At 42.4% G+C, this 19,771-nt stretch overlaps 1 protein-coding gene across 6 annotated transcripts in view; it reads right to left on the bottom strand.

The window, feature by feature from the left end:
• MARCHF1 (membrane associated ring-CH-type finger 1) overlaps window positions 1-19,771 on the bottom strand; it is a 481,117-nt gene that overhangs the window by 245,804 nt on the left and 215,542 nt on the right. The gene's annotated exons all lie outside the window — the stretch shown is intronic.

Raw genomic sequence — 19,771 nt, 5'->3', positions numbered from 1 at the left:
TTAGCCCAGTGAAATCTTCAGCACCCTTCCTTCAATGCACAAAAAACCATGCTTCCGTTTCTCAGGATATGTTAGTAGAATCTCTAGCTACCATTCCACTCCCTCCAAAATAAGAATATGTCCTCATCCTTCCTTCAGGATTGCTTTAGTCCAACAATTCATCTGTAGTTTAGATACAGAATAAGAGAACAAAACAAATAGGAAATTGTAACTGCTCATAAAAAGGTTTGCAGAAAAAAAAGAAAATGGAAGGATAACTAAACTTGGAACTACAATATCTCTTTAGGGTATTATGTAGGCAAATATTATGCCTGGTGTTTGCATATCTCAAAGGACTTGAAGCTAGTTCTATTGTGGGATGGTATTAAAATGTGTATTATACAAGTATACTAATGGGGATATAGAGTTGTTTAACCTCCTATAATAATTACATCTAATTTCTTGGAAATATATGTTGTATCATGCAAGCAAGGTAGTTAACTTCAACAGGCCTTTATTTAACAAAGGTGAAGCCTTTTTACAAAGTTGCTGCTGCACCCCTCTGTAGCTCTTACTCAGGCCTGGCCCATCTCCTCCCCCCCTCCTTCCTGTTTCCTGTGCTTCCAGATTCCCAACAGCCAGTGCTCCCAGTTCTAGTAATTACAAGCAGCATTTAAAACACCACATTCCATCCTCTCTTAAGAAGCTCTCCCAATTATAAAATAAACATTGTTGTTCTAACTACAGCAACAAATATGGAACAAGACACTATATTGTTGGCAGAAATATTACACTGAAAACTCTATAAATACTATGTAACAGTGTCTAGTCCAGACAGGTGGTCATCTAGGTCTGACAGACCGTCTCTCAAACCCTGGTTCCAGTGCAATGTCTTGTTGTGTTGGTGCTATGGTGAAGTCATACAATGCGGGCTGGGTGTTGGCATCATCTCCTCTTGGTGCATAGTCAGGTGCAAGATAAGAAGCATTCCATACCCGCCCATCAGAAAGTCAATAGGTATAAGGTCCTTTCTTCTCCATGATTTTAAGAGGAGATGTGAATTTATGGTCCCCTTTGCATAAAATTCCAAATTTTCTTACTATAACGAAGGAGCCACACTCACCCTTCAGTTCTTTAGCACCCCACCGTTTGTCTTTAAAAACCTTATACTTTGCTTGCTTCTGTTCAACTATTTTTCTCACAGCATCCTCATTTGGCGCATAAGGTCTTGCCTTTAACAATCCAGCAATGTTCAGTTTAACATTCATCTGTTTTCCATGCAGTAACTCTGCGGGTGATCTTTGTGTTGTGGCATGTCGTGTAGCCCTGGTAAGCTTGCAAGAAATCAGTAGTGAAGGTTATCCACGATCGCCCTTCCAGTTTAGCCATTTGCAAAACTCTCTTTCATGCTTCTGTTAAACCTTTCGATTTCCCCATTGTCTTGAGGGCAATACAGGGATGATCTATGTAAAATGTTTCTCTCTGCTAGAAAAGTTTCAAATTCCATGGAAGTAAATTGACTACCATTATCTGAAACCAGTTCTTTGGGGTTACCTTCCCTGCTAAAAACTGTAGAGGGGAACTTAATTACTGTAGCAGAAGAAATTTGCGATGTAAACGCTACCTCAGGCCATTTACTGGAATAGTCTATTAAAGTGATGGCATAATGACAGTCAATTGGAGCAGTTATCAAAGAGTCCTACGATGTCAATCACAACTTTTTCCCATGCAGACTCAGGGACAGGAACAGGCTGTAATGGTGGGGTACATGTCACTGCTGTCTTATCATGCATTTGGCAAGTGACACAGGATTTTATGATTTCTTCAGTTTGGAATCCATCCCTGACCACCAATTCAGATCTCATAGTCATTGTTTGGTTCTGACAATACCCTGATGAGTGTTGTGTGCCAGGTGTATGCGTTTTGGCTGTAATTCTTCTGGCACAAGTAGCCCGTGTATACCTCGTAGCACACAGCCATCAAGCAAAGAAAGCTCAATCCAAATTCTAAAATAAGGCAGCAAAACTGGATCAAGGTTTTTAGGGTTACTGGACCATCTCTGTCAGAAATTCCCATAACTAGCGTTGAATTGGACATGCTGAACAAGCAGCTTGGAATTGCTCTCTTGTAACTGCAGTAAGAATGCTTGTAATAAGCGCAACTTCTTCATCCTCATCCTCCGGTGGACCACCTGGTGAAGACAAAGGCAGGCGAGAAAGGCTATCAGCGATCACATTTTGGTTTCCAGGCTTATATTCCAGTTCATAATTGAAAGAGTGTAGTCTCGCAGACCATCTAGCAATACAAATCCCTGCTCTTCCCAGTCCTTTTGTGGTTAGCAATGTTGTCAAAGGGCTGTGGTCTGCGCGCAACTTGAACGTGCGGCCCCACAGGTAAGTTCTCCATTTTTCTGTAGCCCAGACACAAGCAAGTGCTTCTTTTTCAACTGTAGAATATTTTCTCTCAGCATCACTCAGTGTCCTTGAAGCAAATGTAACAGTTCGCTCTGTGCTGTCCTCATGAAGTTGTGTGAGGACAGCCCCAAGTCCATAATCAGAAGCATCAGTAGTCACAATTCTGGGCAATGCAGGACTGAATAGTGCAAGTACTAGACTATTTACAATCAGTCTTTCACCGTTTCCAAACTAGCTTGTACATCCGTTGTCCACACCAAGGTTGAACTTCTCCATAGTAATTCTCGTAATGGTTCAATGACAGCAGAACAATTGGGAATGAATTTTGCATACCAGGAGGCTAGACCCAAGAAGGAACGTAAGGCTTGCAAATCTGTTGGAGGAAGAGCATTTGAAATTGCTAGTATATGATCTGGATCAGGTTTTAGTCCAGCCGGTGAAATTGTATGCCCCAGAAAGGAGAGTTCTGTTTGTCTAAATTTGCATTTGGACATACTGAGCTTGAGGCCCCCGGGGCTAATGCAGTTTAGTACAGATTGCAGATTATTGTCATGCTCCTCAGAAGTATTTCCAAACACAATAATATCATCCAGATAGCACTGAACTCCATGCTGATTCTTCAGAATCAATTACATCATTTTTTGGAAGGCACTTGGGGCAGATGTAAGACCATATGGAACCCGTTTAAAATGAAATAGTCCCTCATGTAATAAATGCTATAAGGTCTCTGCTATCTTCATGCAACATAACCTGGTGGTATGCACTCTGCAAATCAAGAGTAGAAAACATCTTTGCTCTACAGAGTTCTGCAAATACTTCTTCAATGTGAGGAAGAGAGTGGCTGTCAATCACAATAGCTTTATTTGGCTCCCTTAAGTCCACACAAAGGCGAATGCCTCCATCCTTCTTCTGTGTCACTACTATAGGTGAAACCCATTTGGAGGAGTCAATCTCTTCAGTAAATGTTTTTTTGAATACGTTTTTTAAGTTCCTCTGAAACAGCTTCCCTGACTGAAAATGGTAAGTGCCGTAACTTCTGTCATACAGGCATCACATGATGTTACATTTTAACTTTATGCACAAACCCACAAGCACAGCCAAGTTTCTGGTCTTGGGTCCCAGCTGAAACTGGTGTGTGTACTGCAAGAGTGCTTTGCTGAGGAAGATCAATTCGTCCATTAACTACCCTGAGGTTTAAAGCAGCCAATAAATCTCTGCCATGGATAGGAGTGCCTTTGCGGACAATGTAGAACTCTGCATTTACACAGCAATCACCAAAAGTCACTGTTGCTGGCAGGCAGCCATGTACTGGAATCTGGTTTTTCAAATAGCACACCAAGTGAAGTCTGGGTTCAGTAAGAGGCACATCTTTAAAGTAAGGCAAATAGATGGAATCAGGTAGTATAAATACTGCTGAACCAGTGTCCAACTTTAGCAGAATAGGATGTGATATGCCTGAAGGTGTGGCAGAAACTTTTACAGTGCACCTTATCTGTTCTGGAATATGTGCAGCAGTGACTTTGTCCACACAGAGCACAGTATCATCTGGCATTGTAACTGCATGCACCTGTTGATTAGAGTGGCTACTGCAGCATACCGTAGCAAAATGCCCAATCTTTTTGCAGTGATTGCACTGAGCTTCTTTGGCAGGACATATTATGTAGCTTGCAAGGTGTTGTGGGGTGTGCTTTACTTTTTCATTAGTTTTCCCTTTGTGATTGTTTGTCTGCAGCAACAGTGGACTTTTCTGCAAAGGAGTCACAGCCTGGACTGGGCCTCCTGTATCCATGCTCATTATTTTGGCTTCTGCTATAGCTGACTCAATCTGGGTAGCAATGGTTATTACTTTTTCCAGTATAAGTTGTGGTTTGTAAGGCAGAAATACAAATGTATAATATCTGGATAATATGAATTGGACCATGGGAACCTCTATGTAGTGTTTGGTGCTGATAATCTTTTAAATGTCAAGGTTAATTTGTTTTGTTTGAACCTGTAAACTTAAAGATGAGGAAATTCTGCAAGTCTACAAAATGGAGCCTAAAACTCCATTTTGTATCTAAACATTCTCTCTAATGTCATCCATTTAAGATCTACATTCTGACACATCCACAGGTGACTGTTAGATTTTAAACACTCACTTACCTGTTGGGTATGATTTGCATAGGTTATGAATATGCATGAGCATTCCAAAACCAACCTATCAGTTTGTACCACGCTCCAGGTGCATCATTTGACAACCAATCATTTTAAACCATTGCGGCCTATGCATATTCATGAGGCCAGGTTATAAAAGGTCTGACCGAACGATGGTTCGTGCTGGTCCTCGGGCTTATCCTGAGATCAGGGCGTCGTTCGCGTCGGGCTTAGGCTTAGGCAATAGGCTAGGAGTGAATGTCAGTATGAAAAAGGTCCTGTAAAGATCTTGTCTTTAGAGAATTGGGCGGAAGGTCCTCTTCTCTCTCTGTTAGGTTAGGCTAGTTAGTTTAGTAATTAGGTAGGTTAGTTCACGTCATCGTGTTTGTTCGTCAGGCTGCGTCGGGTCAAAGCATTTCGGCAGTCGTCGAGTCTGTACGTCGGGCGCGTCGCGTGTTAGCTTAGGGTTTTATTTTAGGTTAAGGTTAGGATAGGTAGAGACGGAGTCTAGCTTCCATCGCCGGTTCCAGAGGCGCCGAAGGGCCTGAAGAATCGCTCTTCACGGAAGGTGAAGTCCGCAAATTCTACCCAGCTCTTCGTGGGACTCCTGGCTGTTCCTCTCTTGAGGTCCGGAAGGACCGATGGATTAAGGTCGCCAGCTTCGACCCTGAGACAGCCGGCAAGGGACGCCTGGTCATTCCTCTCCTGAGGCTTTCAAATAGCCAAGGGATTGAAGGCCGCCAGCACCACCTCAATCGTCCTCCCATCGCCATAGACTCTGTAAGTAGGAATAGGGACCTGGAGGGACTTCCCCTTCTTGTCCGTGTAGTTTAATAGGGGACTGCCCCCTTATTTGTTAACTAGAGGTATATCATCTTTACAAATTATACTGTTTATTAAATTTAATTTGCTTAATATAGTCTTGTGGTTGTCACTGAAAACCCAAGTCTTAAGTTTTTATTTCATGCGCCATCTCAATCTAAGCGCTGACACTCTGCCGGTGATCAGATACGGAATAAGAGTCCCAACCTGAAGTACCATCCCTAAGCAGATGAGTTTGGGTTATTTAATAACTCTCTGGGAAGCGTCTTTAAACACCTTTGACCTTCCTTATTCTGTTCGATAGACAGCTAACAGGTTCTAGAAGCAAGCGTTCTCTTACACAAAGCATGGTTGTTTTCTCAAAGAGCTGGTCTCTAATCATCTCATCTGCCGTATTCCCAAAAGTCACAAGTTACAAATCAGACCCCTCAGAGAAGCAACATACTGCATTATAGTCTCCCCTGGTTTCTGCTCATGCTGGTGAAATCTGTAGCGATTAGCTACTACATTCACTTTTGGCACATAAAAGTTCTTTAATGCAACGAGTGCAGTCTCATATTTATCATCTGCAAGGGGAAACGTGTAAAATATACGCTGTCCTTCTGCTCCAAGGCAGTGGATTAGCAGAGCACACTTTCTTACTTCAGAAATCTCTGTAGCACTGATTGCAAGCAGATAAGTCTCAAACATATGGATCCAGGCAGTAAAAGCAATTGGAGGCTCACCTGGCCTTTTCAGAAAGGGTGCAGGTGGGTTCAGAGGCAGAAGATCCATCCTCATCACCAAAATGTTGTATCATGCAAGCTAAGTAGTAACAAACTTCTGTAACCCTTCTGCCAGGCCGAGTTAATAGCAGCAAGGGTCAGGTTCAGTATCTAGGGGTCTCCTCCCAACAAAGTAATACAACACCAGCTTGAGCCCCCACCCAGTTACCTGGGAAATCTTACACCTCTGGGTGCTTCAAAGAGGCAATTCTTCCCCTCTTGCCAGCACAGAGCCTCAGTATAGCAGCAAACCTTTAATAACATGAGGTAACCAACATCAACATTAAATTGGGAAACCACCACAACTCAGATTTACAGACCAAACATGAGCAAAGACCCTCCCCCTAGCCACGAATACCCCAAAGTCCAATACACCAAGAGTCTCAAGTCCAGCAACCCAAAAAATCACCCAAAGTCCAACACCCCAAAAGTCTCTGCCCCGGGTCAGTGCCGCCCCAGGGTTCAAAAGTTCACCCGGCAGGGTTTCACCATCCCAACCTGGAGGGGCGGGGATCGATACACCTTATGTGGTCCGCCAATGGCTCCGCCTCTCCGTGGCATTCTGCCACCACAACGCGAGTCACTCTGCCACACTCCACCTGTCATCCTGTGAGCCGCTTCCACTGTCCGGCTCCACCAGCTGTCTTGGCCCGCGCCCCTGGCTGCCAGCTGGTTGCTCCTGCCATTGCTCCACTGGCTGTCTGCTGCCGCTTCTACCAGCCGCAGGTCATCTCCAACAGCTGCTCTGCTGTTTGCCCGCACCCACAGGTCGTCCCCGCCAGCTGCTCTGCTTTCCGCCTGCACTCACCGGTCACCCCGGCAAACCGCTCTGCTGTCCACCTGCACTTGCTGGTTGTCCCTTGCAAGCTGCTCTGCTAGTAGTCCAGCAGCTTAGCACCAGGCTCCCCACAGCAACAGTGATTTCAGCTCCGTCCGCAGTATAGTGCCAGGCTCCCCCAGCACACAGTGATTTCAGCTCTTCAGCTCATAACAGAGGAGCCTCAACACTAGTGGTCCACTGGCCCACAGTGAAGTTAACTCCACAGCTCACAACTAGACTCCTAATGGAATCCAAATTAGATCTGATATGCCACAGTGGAGAGAGGAGGAGGTGCAATTGGTGTTGTTTAGGCTCTCAGGCAGGGCCCCCCCACCAGGTACAAAGACCTGTCCCCAGACTCTCTCAATTTGACTGGGTTTGGAACCCATGCCCCTTGTCTAGCGAGTGCTACTTAGTTTATGGCGAATACCTCTGTCAAACAGTTTCACCATTCCATTGTCCTTGATTCACATAATCAGGGTAACAACATTTTTATCCCCCCTGCCTCAATAACAGAGAGACTGGGGATCCCATAGTGGCCAAAGTGACCATTTGGGCTGCTGTGAGCACATACTAGAAAGGGTGGTGTCTATGCAAATTGGGATCAGCCCCTGAAGTCTCTTTGCACCACTCGCCACAGTTCACCACCAGATATCAGGGTAGAGCTTACCCTGACCCTGCTTACACTTCAACAGCCCTTTATTTAACAAAGGTGAAACCTCTTTACAAAGCTGCTGATGCTCCCGTCTGTAGCTCTCACTCAGCCCTGGCCCATCTCCTCCCCCCTCCTTTCTGTTTCCTGTGCTTCCAGATTCCCAACAACCAGTGCTCCCAGTTCTAATAGTTACAAGCAGCATCTAAAACACCACAATATGTTACTGTGAACCATTTAGAATAAAAGCTAATGAGACTGATTTTTTGTTGTTTCATTTTGATTTTCAAATCATAGATTCTCACTCATTTCTTTTTACCAATGTAAAGGCCCTGCCCCTTCCGCCCAAGGCCCCGCCCCTTCTGCTAGAGATCCGCAACCCTTCAAAAACTATTGCCCTCCCCTGGGCTAGTGACTGAGTAATTCATGTGAACCAAACCTGGGACCTCTGGTGCTTAGTGCATGAGCCTCTACAGTTGAGCTAAAAGCTAACAGACTCATTTTCTCTAAGTGGTCTCAGTGTCGCTACGTGGGACAGGGAACCACACCCAATAAGTGTGTGAGTTACACACGCACATCTGCAGAGTCAAGACTTCAGCCACTGTCCAGCCCTTCCTACTCTACTTGCACGTAATATGGAATTGTGACTGCTTCCCTTTGTGGTACATTCCGTGATACAATTAGCCCTTGAAGAGAAATTATGGGTACCTTACCTCAAAGCATGGCTCTTGCCTAAGAAAGTACTTTGTAATTGCCATGCAAGCCCATGTCACAGAATGTAAGCTGTTAATAGTGAAGAAACTGTAACCATTCTCTGTAGTCTATATAGTATTTGCCAAACAAGACAGAAGTAGGAATAAATAGTATAATTATATTTTAGAGAAGCTAGGTGGTGATTTGGGAGGGAAAATATCACAGAGTACAACTTCTAACACAAAGGAAAGGGAGAGATTTCCAGCATTTTTCTTCCATAACATGAATGTGAATATTCTGTTGTGCAATCTATGCTAAACTTGCCATATTCCCTGCTCTTATGCCTCATTGGCTTCTCTCAGAGAAAAGCGTCCTTCAGTAAATTCATGCTGATGTTCAAGAGTGGGCTAAGAAAGTTATATTGCTACTGCTGTCTCCTGTAGCTGTTGATTGGCACCTGAGTACTACCTTTAAATGGAGACAGAAAGGAAATAATGTATTTGAATAAAAATTCAAGGAAACAATTAGGATTTGTTATTTTCTAAACCAACAGAATATGGTTCACCTTTTACAAGCAGATTTTTTGACTGTGCTTCAATCTTTTTTGAAGTAATCTGGCATTCTTGAACTTGACACCATTAGTTGTCTCATCTTAAGCAGTGCCAATCTCAACTGCCAGTCAGATTTCATGTTTTACATTTCTTGAAATAATATGAAAGTGGTAACTGTATTCATGAGTTGGGTCTTGATTCTTGAAAGCATTTAAATTTTAAAACAGATGAGAGTCTGACAATCTTTATAAAATAATGGCAGAAGCAGTTAAGTTTACAGATATGAGTTTTCACATACAGTGTAGTAATATGAATGGGCACAGAGTCCATTCACCTGAGCAGAGCCTCCTGCTGGCCATGTTGGGGGTGCAGTATCACACCCCCCCAATGGTCCTCACCCACAGTCATGAGTGCTCTCAGACCCAAGTCCTTCCTGCAATAAATCATCCAGCCACTTCCTCAGCAATGGACCCATGCCCCTGCTCTGGGTCCCGACTCAGGACTTCATGAACTTCAATCAGGTACTGTGTTCCTATGTCTCAGCTACCATTGCTTTTTTCTGGGCAATGCTGGCTGTCCTGCTTTTGCCACTGGCTGCCCTACTGATGCCCCGCTAACTCAGGGCTTCCCTAGAATGGGGCTCGCTGGTCCTGCTGCTGCCCTGCCCAACCAGGGATCACCAATCGCACTGCTGCCCTGCCCAACTAGGCTCCCCGGTGCTGGGGCTCTCTGATCCAGCAACATTCATGATCCTGCTGGACCACGGATATTGCTGGAGCAGAGAATCCCGGACGTTCCATCCGTAGGTTTATTTCTGTAAATCCTGGAAGGCCACCAATCTAAATATATTGTTGATTGTGTACTGCTAAATGAATGCACCTTCTCATTTTTTTGTTTGAGGTAGGGGAGAGGACAGTAACTTAAACAAGAATAATGATTCACAGATTCCAAAACACACAAATGTCTAGGGGCAAAATCCTGGCCTCACTATCTCAATGGCAACTATGTATCAACTTCTTAAAAGGCCAAGAAATCTAAATTAAGATTCTAAATATAGACCAGGTCTACACAGCGTTAATCATTTAAGTCAATATGTGTTCGTCACATGACATGATTGCACAACTGGGCTTTTAAAAAATGAATTAAGCTACACTAGAGATTGTATATAAGGGGGAATCACAGTATCTTTCTGGTTTTAGAACCTATGAATATGCATTCTTTTTATTTTATTTATATGAAGTCTATGATGCACCTGTCAGAACACCAGAGGCAGTAAATATGTTTTATGGACCTGCATAATTAACTGGGGTGAGAGAAACTATTAAGCAATATGACTAGGTTATAATTTATGGGCCTGATCGTACAGTAGCTCCATGCAAAAACTCCTATGAATATCAAGGTACTCCAACTTGAAGTGATTTTATTTATATGTATTTAGTGTCCTTCATAATGCTTATGAACAACAATAACGCTTACTATGTAACCCTATTCACCTCAGTGACTCGAGCTTCCAAAGAACTGAGGTCAATAGGACTATTCATGGTGTATGAATGACCCTGGATAGTAATGGTTTGCAAAATTGGGCCTTCCGGTAATGAGCAATTTGGAGAATGTCCATTTTGTATCTTGTGAAGTAAAAAGCAACTTCTGTGCTTAAGAATAAATATATGAATTATTGTATCTCAAACATATTGGTAATTGAATTGCAAACTATATACACTGATATAATTAATAAATTAATATAACTGTATATACCTATCTAGATGTATTTGTGCATGCTCAAATGGAAAGTGGCTGAAATGCAGTGTGTGTGTAAGCCATAAATTCCTAACGTATATGAGGATTAGATCCAGACTTTACATTTCAGTCACAAACTCAAAATAAAATTTAGAAACTAAAGAAATTGAATCAGGCTCCAGAGTGGACATAGGTATGTAGGTGTACACTCACACTAACCTGATGTGGCAACAGACTCTGTTCCAGTGGGTGGCTGGACTAGCAGTCATGGACAGATTGCACTACTGCTTGTGGTGTGACTTCTAGGTTGGGGTGAGACACTATCATCCTTGCAAAAAGTTCCATTGCTAGTACAATTAAGTGAGATTTTTTTACTCATGTAGCTAGTGGGCTAAACAATCTCTCAGATTTCAGAAAAATATGTGCTTCAACAGGTTAAGCTCTATGAATTTTTAAAGCGACAACAAAATTTTATAACCTTTCAATTTGTATTCAAATTTGCCTTCCAAGTATATTCTAAAGCACTAAAATGTTGCATTAGAATTAATTCCTTCTGTTCAAACAAATAATCCTTACATCTAAAAGGCAGTAGCATTGGACAAAGAGTCTTCAAACATTTGAAACTTATGTAGGAGGATGTTGTCCTAAAGGAAGGTAATGATCCAACATCACACACTACACATTACTCTATGCACCTGGAATCTTAATATCAATGATTTATGTAGTAAAATCAGGAAAAGACTTGTAACTGGCTAAGTAACTGCAAGTCCAGACACACTGTCTTCAACTATATTCCAAAGTAATGGTCAGACAAATTCAGCATGTGAAAATGTAAAGACAAACTCAAACACACAGTCAGATAGAATAAACTTGTCAAACCAGCTGCTCCTTTTTAAGAGAAAAAAATCAAGAAGGATCAAAGCCATCTAAAAGCTAGCAGCAGCCACAAGGAGCTCACTGGCTGCTAACAACTGCTTCTACTTCCAACTTAAATTGGCACAGTCACCTACAGAAGACAGTTTACCATCTGGAAACTTCTGCTGCACCCAGCCAAGAGAGACAAGAGCAGATGAACGTCAGTTGAAAATTGCTTCCAACATTTTTCATCCCATAGTTCAAGGTGGGAAGCTGCAGTTAGAATCACAGACTGTCTTCAAAAAAGCTGTTCAGAATGGAAATGTGAAATTCTATAAACAATGGCTAGCTACTGCAATTCAAAAAGTTCAAGCTGAAGTTCAATAGTTTCTCAAGAATGGTAGCCCTACAAGTTGAGTCATTTGAAATGAATCCACATTACAAATAGGTCTAAGATGAAAAGTTCCGATCCAGAACTCCCATTTTCCCAAAGTCCAAGGAGGGCTAGTTCATTAGTCAGGATAACCCCTAACTCCTGTCACAATTCAATAATCTATCTTTAAAATATAGTATTCAACACATGTGATGTGAGACACAAATGTGTAAGAAACCAACAAAAATTATGGCAATTTCTTTAGACTTAGAAAATGGCATTGCAAACTTGGTAGTGGGAACAAAATTAAAATTAATGGCTACCGTTCACTAGAAAAATATGTAAAGTATATCTAACATTCATCTCAATATAGATATTCCAACACTGTCATATTCAGCAAAAAATGTACATTTCACAGAATTTTGCTGACTGAAACCAGAAATTGAAGAGGCTTAGTCGGGATTCCACACTACATTGTCTCTAGATTTTTTTCAAATGTTCCAATTGATGAGCATCAAAAATATTACTGAATTTTTTAAAAGAGACGTGCAGTTTCAACAGCAGTCAATCCTGGAGGCAACAAACATAATTTAAGGTTATTTCAGTGTTAAGATAGCTTTTTGTTATGGAGGGACAAAACATTTAAATATTTATTAGAACAGAAAGCCAATTATCCTCAGTAGTAATGGAGATGACTCCCTGGGTACTCTCTTCACATGCCTTGAACTATGTTTATATCTAAATTAATCTCCTTGAGGACTTAGGCATTTAGGAAACTAAAAACCACTGGAGTAGTCATGGGAGTAAATTCTATAATGAATCATACATTTGCCACTAAGCAGTGAAGCCAAAGGACCATTAAGCCCTACCTAGTGTGCATTATTCATTGCAATGTGTGTTTATATGTATATACACACACACTACAAGAATGAAAAGCAATTAACAGCTTAGACAAAACAATGTTGTTTTTTTTAAGTGGAATGCACTAGTGAAGCACAAGGATAAATGCTAAGTGAACACTAGGACTTCAGACACTACACCATAGAAGCACAAACCTGAAATGTGATTAAACGTTGCATAGGATACTAATAGTTTAAAAACATGAAACTGAAAAAAAAAAAAAAAGGAAGTACATCTCAAAGAACCATCATTACTGCACAAGGTGAGTTATCACCCCATGGGTGCTTCATTGTAAGTGTCAGGTCATCCCAGCATCACAGAACAGAATTTTCTGTAGAAGTAACTGGTTGAGCCGTGCATGAATGCCAGGCACCGTGTGCACCATGCACGTCTTGTGCTTTGCGAGCACAGCCCAACTCCCCTCTTCAGTTCCTCATGTACACCAGAGTATCTCAAAAAGGGAGGCAAGAAACCACCAAAGAGGGAAGGATTGTGGGTAATGGAGCAGCCAAAGGGACACACATCTCGAACTGTCATTACTGCACAAGGTAACTTCCTTTTCTTCGTTGAGTGATGTCCTCATGGGTGCTCCACCATTCGCAACTGTATAGCAGTAATCATGTAAGATAAGGATGGTAGGCTTTGGAGTCACCTTTTTTGGCAGTGGACAACACACTGGCGACTACTGTGGCATCATTAGAAAGATGTGGAAAAATAGTGTAGTTCTTCATTAAGGTATGATTTGAAGACCATGTAGCAGAGCCGCAGAAATCCTGAAGGGGAATACCTCATAGGAAGGCTGTGGATGTCGATACTATTTTAGTAGAATGCGCTCTCGGTAGAGCAGGGAGCATCCTGTTTCATAAGGCATAACATTGTATAATACATGAAACAATGTTGGAGAGCCATTCTGAAGAGAGCCACATCCCTTTGCATCACTCAGCTATTATCAAAATTGGTGTCGTGAAGTATGTGTCTGGAAGGTTCTAGTGTAGTGTATGTAAAAAGAAATGTAAAAAGAAAGAGCCCTGCGAATGTCCAAAGTATGCAATAGAGCCTCCTGTGTGGATGAATGTGGCTTTGAATACAAGGTCAGGAGAACAATTGGTTCATTGACATCAAAGTTGGAACAGACCTTTGGTAGAAAGAATGGGCGAGGGCAGAATCTAGCATGGTCCTTGGTAAAAATAGTATAAGATGGTGATGCTGTATGAGCCACGAAATCAGTAACTCTGTGGGCAGATGTTACTGCAAGCAGAAAAACTGCCTTCATGGTCATCAGAGACAAAGGACAAGTCACCAGGCACACAAATGAAAGTTGAGTAAAACTATCTAAGATCATCTCTAGGTCCCATAACAGTGGTGGAGGTTTATGTGGTGGAATGAGGTTACGGAGGCCTTTGAGAAACCCTCTGGTGGTAGGGTGAGCAAAGATAGACTATCTCTTAGTTCAGGGATGGATAGCAGTGAGATAGAGTCTAAGAAAGGCTATGGATAAATTGGGCTGCTTCAAATCGAGGCTATAGTCCAGAATCATATGCAGTGGAGCTGAAAATGGGTCAATATGCCTCTCTGTGCACCAGGTCAAGAACCTCGTCCATTTCTGGAGGTTAGTAGTGCGGGTTGTGAGCCACCTACTACGTAGCAGGATGTCCTCTACCCTCTCTGAACAGTGTGTTTCTGCTACATGGAACTTGTAAGGAGCCAAGCTTACAAGTAAGGTCTGAGAGTGAGGGTGCAGCAGGGTTCCCTCATTCTGGGTCAGTAGATCTGGATGACATGGTAGGGACGGGGAGGGGGGTCCAAGAGGCATCCGACAGAGATAAGGAAACCACGTCTGCCTGACCAGGAGGGGGCTAAGAGAATCACTGAAGCACAGCCCCTCTTTTTTTTTTTTTTTTTTTTTTAAGTACTCTTGGAATCAGTGGGATTGGCAGAAAGGCATATGTAGCTGGGCATTCCAGGTGATTAAAAAGGTTTCACTGAGCGATCCACATCCTATGTCTGCTCTGGAGCAATACGCATGGCATCTGATGATGTTGTGGGAGGCAAATAGATCACTCTGAGGAAACCCCCATTTCCCAGACATGGGTTGGAGTACTTGCTGGTCAATCTCTCATTTGTGATCTATTGTGAAATGTCTGCTCAAGGTGTCTGCTCAAGGTGTATTGTTGAGGTCTGGGAGATACAAAGCAGTCTAAGTTATCTTGTTGCTGATGGAGCAGTTTCATAGATGGACTGCTTCCGCACACAGGGAGTAAGACCGCGCCCTACCTTGTCAATGATGTAATACATAGTTGTCATGTTGTTGGTGAGTATTTGACTGTGTGGTTGGTGGTTTGTGCTCAGAAGTGCTTGCAGGCATTTGTGACTGCCTGAAGTTCTAGAAGGTTTATGTGTAGAGCTGTTTCATGGTCAGACCATTGACCCTGAGTGAAATGTCTGTCTAGATCAAGGTTTCCCAAATGGGGTTATGCAGAACCTCCGGGTTCCGTGAAGTGAAATTAAGGATTCTGCGAGAAAATTATTTTACAACAACATTTTATGATTTAAAAAAAGGTACACATTAAATGTGATTTTTGTTTTTAAATATTTGCAATTAAACTCAGTGTTGATCTCATGACCTTGTTTATTATCCTCATTATTTGTGCTCTACTTTTTCAACTCCATATATAAAAGACTGTTATTAGGAGTTCTGCAAAACTCTTTCAAGTTTAAAAGGGTTCTGTGGCCAAATAAAATTGGGAAACACTGGTCTAGATAGATGCATGGAAGTTAGGTCCAACAATGGCTATTTGCCAAGATGGGCAGGAACGGTGTGACTAGCCTCTGTTTCTCTAGAGGTGGGTGACAAGGGAGGGATCAAGTGAGGATTATCTGTTGTGTTCCCTTCCTCCGGGGCATCTGGTATTGGCCACTGTCAGCAGACAGGATACTGGGCTGGATGGACCACTGGTCTGACCCAGTATAGCTGTTCTTATGTAGATGTACTCCCCATCCAATCATCAATGTGTTGGTCATGTTCTGCACCTATGGTTGCTTGCATTGGAAAGGTACCCCTGCCAACAAGTTGTGTGGGGTAGAGCACCATGTGAAGGAAGCTAATAGGTTGGGGGAAGAGAGACATACTTGTGAACCCAATGTTTCAATGGGATATAAATGTATGCTAGCCAATGCTGAAGGCAGTGATGATATAGGCGAGCATGATGCACTACATAATTCGTGGCGGCCATGTGTCCCATCAGTTATAAACAGGAAAATACTGTCACTGTCGGACTTGAAGAAACTATGCCGATCCTGTATGGCTTGGAATCTCTGTATTGGTAAGAAAGCATGTGGAGTGAGAGAACTGAAATGAGTGCTTATGAACTCTGAAGTCTGTGTGGGCTGAAAGTAGATTTTTGGTTACTGATAATGAACCAGAAATGATGGGATCAGTTGAAAATGACAAAACAAGCCACCAATCCATAAATGTGTTCATGACTTGCTTCCTCCTGCCTACCACAAGTAATAAAAGATCTCAAATGCGCATAACTAATCTCTCTTCAAACTCTGTATATCTGGGTCATGCAACCATATTCTAGTTCCCATGGATTTCCTAATGATAGGATTCCCTTTGGACCTTTTTCCACTCGACTTCCTAAGAATTCAGTTTGATTCCAGACTGTGTCACTCACTCAGATATCTTTATTTCGTATATGGCAATGATTCACTGAGTTGATTAGGCTCAAATGCCATGGAAGTAGATGCAGGGTACATCCCAGCTCCAAAGTTACAAAGAAACCCTCTCCCTTTATACACATTAAATATCTTACTACATTTACTATACATTGAACAAGACATTTTTGGATTATCTTGGTTTGGAAAAAGCAATGTTCTGTCCGTACACTGTCCAGGCTTGACCTTTTAACCATCTCTCTACAGTCTGTGTTCGTACTTTATCTTGTTAATTGTTATCTTGTTTATAGTTAATAGTTCCCTGAGTCCTCCCTTTTAGCTAGACCACGAATTCTGTCTTTAGATGTTTATTCTTCCTAAACTTTATCTTTCAGAAAATGGGGGCTCTGTCCATGTATTTATCTCAGGCCAGGACTTAGCTACAAGTGAGGATGCATAAAATCCATCCCACCTTCTCATGACCTCTAAAGTCAATGCTGGGTTGAAGAGCAGGTTACAAGTCAACACTATCCGTCCTCACCTCCCCCTCTACCCATCATAAAATCAGAAAGTTATTCAAAAGCAAGAAAAGTATGACAGAGTAGGACTAAAAACATTGATACACAAATCACTCTTACACTACAATTGTGTAAAATCTCAATAGTCCTCCTTAAACCTGAATGAAAAAATATTGAGTCACACATTGTTTTGTTCAAAGGATCATTTCACAAGAGGTTGTTGCATAAGAATACCCTCATCCAATAGTCCATCTCTGTGATGGATAGGAGGAGTACTGGCCTCCTAAAGGGTTAAACTCAGATAGCGAAAGGTGTTGTTGGCAGGGAGCCAAAGAACCAATGGGATATAATGCTGAAATTTAAACTATAAATATATGCCTTCAGATGCTTTTCTCTTGGGGATTTTCTAAGAGCTAGAGAGAGCAGATACTGGGACCAGAATTATCATGCCTATAAGAAATATTGGACACGGGAGTAAACTTGACCTGGAAGTACAGATCAGCATGTATTGTGAATAGAGGAAAAAGTGTATCTAGTCGCGATCAGAATATTTTTCTTTATTTGTGCGGTTTGGTTTGAACTGCTCTGGTGAATCTATGCCTCCCCTCCCTCATTCACTATCTAAGAGTTGTTCCCAGAGAATTTCTGGGTTTTAATTTGTTTTACTTAGTTGCTCTGTAACACCTATCAATCAAGTATGCTTTATCAAGTTTATCTTTTGTTTTGCTAATAAAAAAATCACTTTAAGGTGATTTGATTCTTGTGTCCTGGAAAGAAACAGGGGTGAGAGTGGGTGTGTGTGCGTGCCTGCCTGAGACGAGTGGCCAGCTACCTGAGACTTCAGTTTGTTTTTCTCTTCTCTTGTTTTTCAAGCTTGAGGTGCCCTGAGGGGAACGGGGGGGGGGGGGGAAGCAGGCATTCAAGCGTTTCCCCCCCCCCTTTTTTTAGGGTAAATCACTTGATAGTGGCAGCTACTCCCCAAAGTCAGTAACTCTCTGGCTCTGGGGAGTTTTGTTTTTGTAATCAGGGCCTATAAAGGCAAGGTATTTAAGGTCTTTGCAAGCCTCCACCTTCTGCACTCAGAGTGCCAGAGTGGGGAACATCTCTGACAATCACAAAATGGAGTTTTGCACTTGGATGTCTATATTTTAATACCAAATGTAAAAAAAAAAAAAAAAAAACCAAAAAACAAAAACCACAACACACACACACACACACACCCAACATGCCCAAGAATCTAGAAGGAAACACACTGGCAAGTCTTGTGTTTAACACTTTGATTCACGTAAAACTTAGAAATACAACCTATAGACTTTCGATAATATTTTGAAGTTCTACATAAAAATAATAATGGGAAGTAGGTACAGATTCTATGCAATCATTAAAAATACATAATCAAAATGATTGAAATCTAATGAAATGACATTTAGAAATGCTTACGAACAATTTCCCATCTGCTCAGCAAATGATGTAAAAATGAAAGTATATTTTAAGCACTTAATGAGCTGCATTCTTTCCTGTTCCAAAGAATTTTATCAGCTATGTTTGACATTGTTATGTTTATTTTTAACTGTTTTCAGAGTGTAAGTCCATGCTTACAAGAAAATCTGAACTGAATCTAGTTTCAGAGATGAGCCTCACATTCTCATAGACTTTTTATTACAATAAACAACGGACAAAATCCACCCTCCAAAAATGCTTCCTTTACAGTGCCAGTCAAAACAACACTGTAGACATCTTTCCTTTGACACTTATAGGAACTAATATTGAAATGAAACTTGCATGTCCAACAGGCTGACCGAGCAGCACACAGACACCAGCATTCTTTAGATTGGGTGAAATTACCTCATTAATTCTAAGAATTCGATAACATTTTCACGGGAGTGCTATTCCACCACTTTTGAAAAACTCCCCAAGGATGCCACTTGGGCCCAATATTTAGTATTTCTAATCTGATTAACAGCTCACCAAACTTCTGAAGAGCGAGGATCAGCAAGGGGTTCTACTCCTGGATACCAAGAAATGGACTCAGTGGTGGCAGCTGAGACTTCAGATTTGTGGTTCAACCAGACATGGTTCGTGACATTTATTAACCTACTTAAGGCCTTTGATTCCATTAATGTCAAGCATTATGGAGGAGCTCTCAGTTCAGATGTCCATGGCTGATGTTCATTCACATTCTCAGGTTACTTCATGACAAGATAACTGCCATTGTCCTCTGTAATGAGCTGGAGATGGAACCATTCACCATTGATATTGGTGTTAAGTAGGACTAGGTCATTGCCCCAAACCTTTTTTTCCCCATTTATCTTGCCATAATCTTGATTCACTAGCCACTTAGACCCGAAAATCTCATCTTATGACGGGCTCTCCTCCACGTCTGTCTTCTCTCCTAAGCCTCTGGGGTGTCGGTGTCTCTCTCTCTCCCCGCCCCCTCCTCCTCCTGCCTCCATTCCCCCCCTCAGCTCTCCTCCACCTCCTACCTCTCTCTCTGACTCTCTCTCTCTTTCTCTTCTCCTCCTCCCGCTATGTCTGTCTCTCTCTCTGTCTCTGCTGTCCTCTGCTTTCCTCTGTGTCTGCTCCGCTTTCCTCCTTTTGAATCAGGTGCCCTTTCCTGACGTAAGAGACACACGTTCGTCCAGGTCCCACCCCCTGGCCATGCACGTCACCTCCCCACCCCCTTCACCTCCCGCTGTGGTACTCGGCTGACTTCTGCGCCGCTCAGCCGGGCCGTCACGCAGGAGCAAGCAGCGCAAGCAGCCATTTGGGTTCCGCGCTCCCCATGCAGTGTGGACCCCAAACAGCCGCTTGCACCCGCGTGGCAGCCCGGCTGAGCAGTGCAGAAGTCAGCTGAGCACCAAGGCAGGAGGCAACAGCCAGCGTTTCAGTGTTACAGAGTCACA

Source organism: Pelodiscus sinensis, chromosome 4 (assembly GCF_052426305.1).
Source record: "Pelodiscus sinensis isolate ZL-2025 chromosome 4, ASM5242630v1, whole genome shotgun sequence".
Classification (NCBI taxonomy): domain Eukaryota; kingdom Metazoa; phylum Chordata; order Testudines; family Trionychidae; genus Pelodiscus; species Pelodiscus sinensis.
This window is presented reverse-complemented; position numbering and strand designations above follow the sequence as displayed.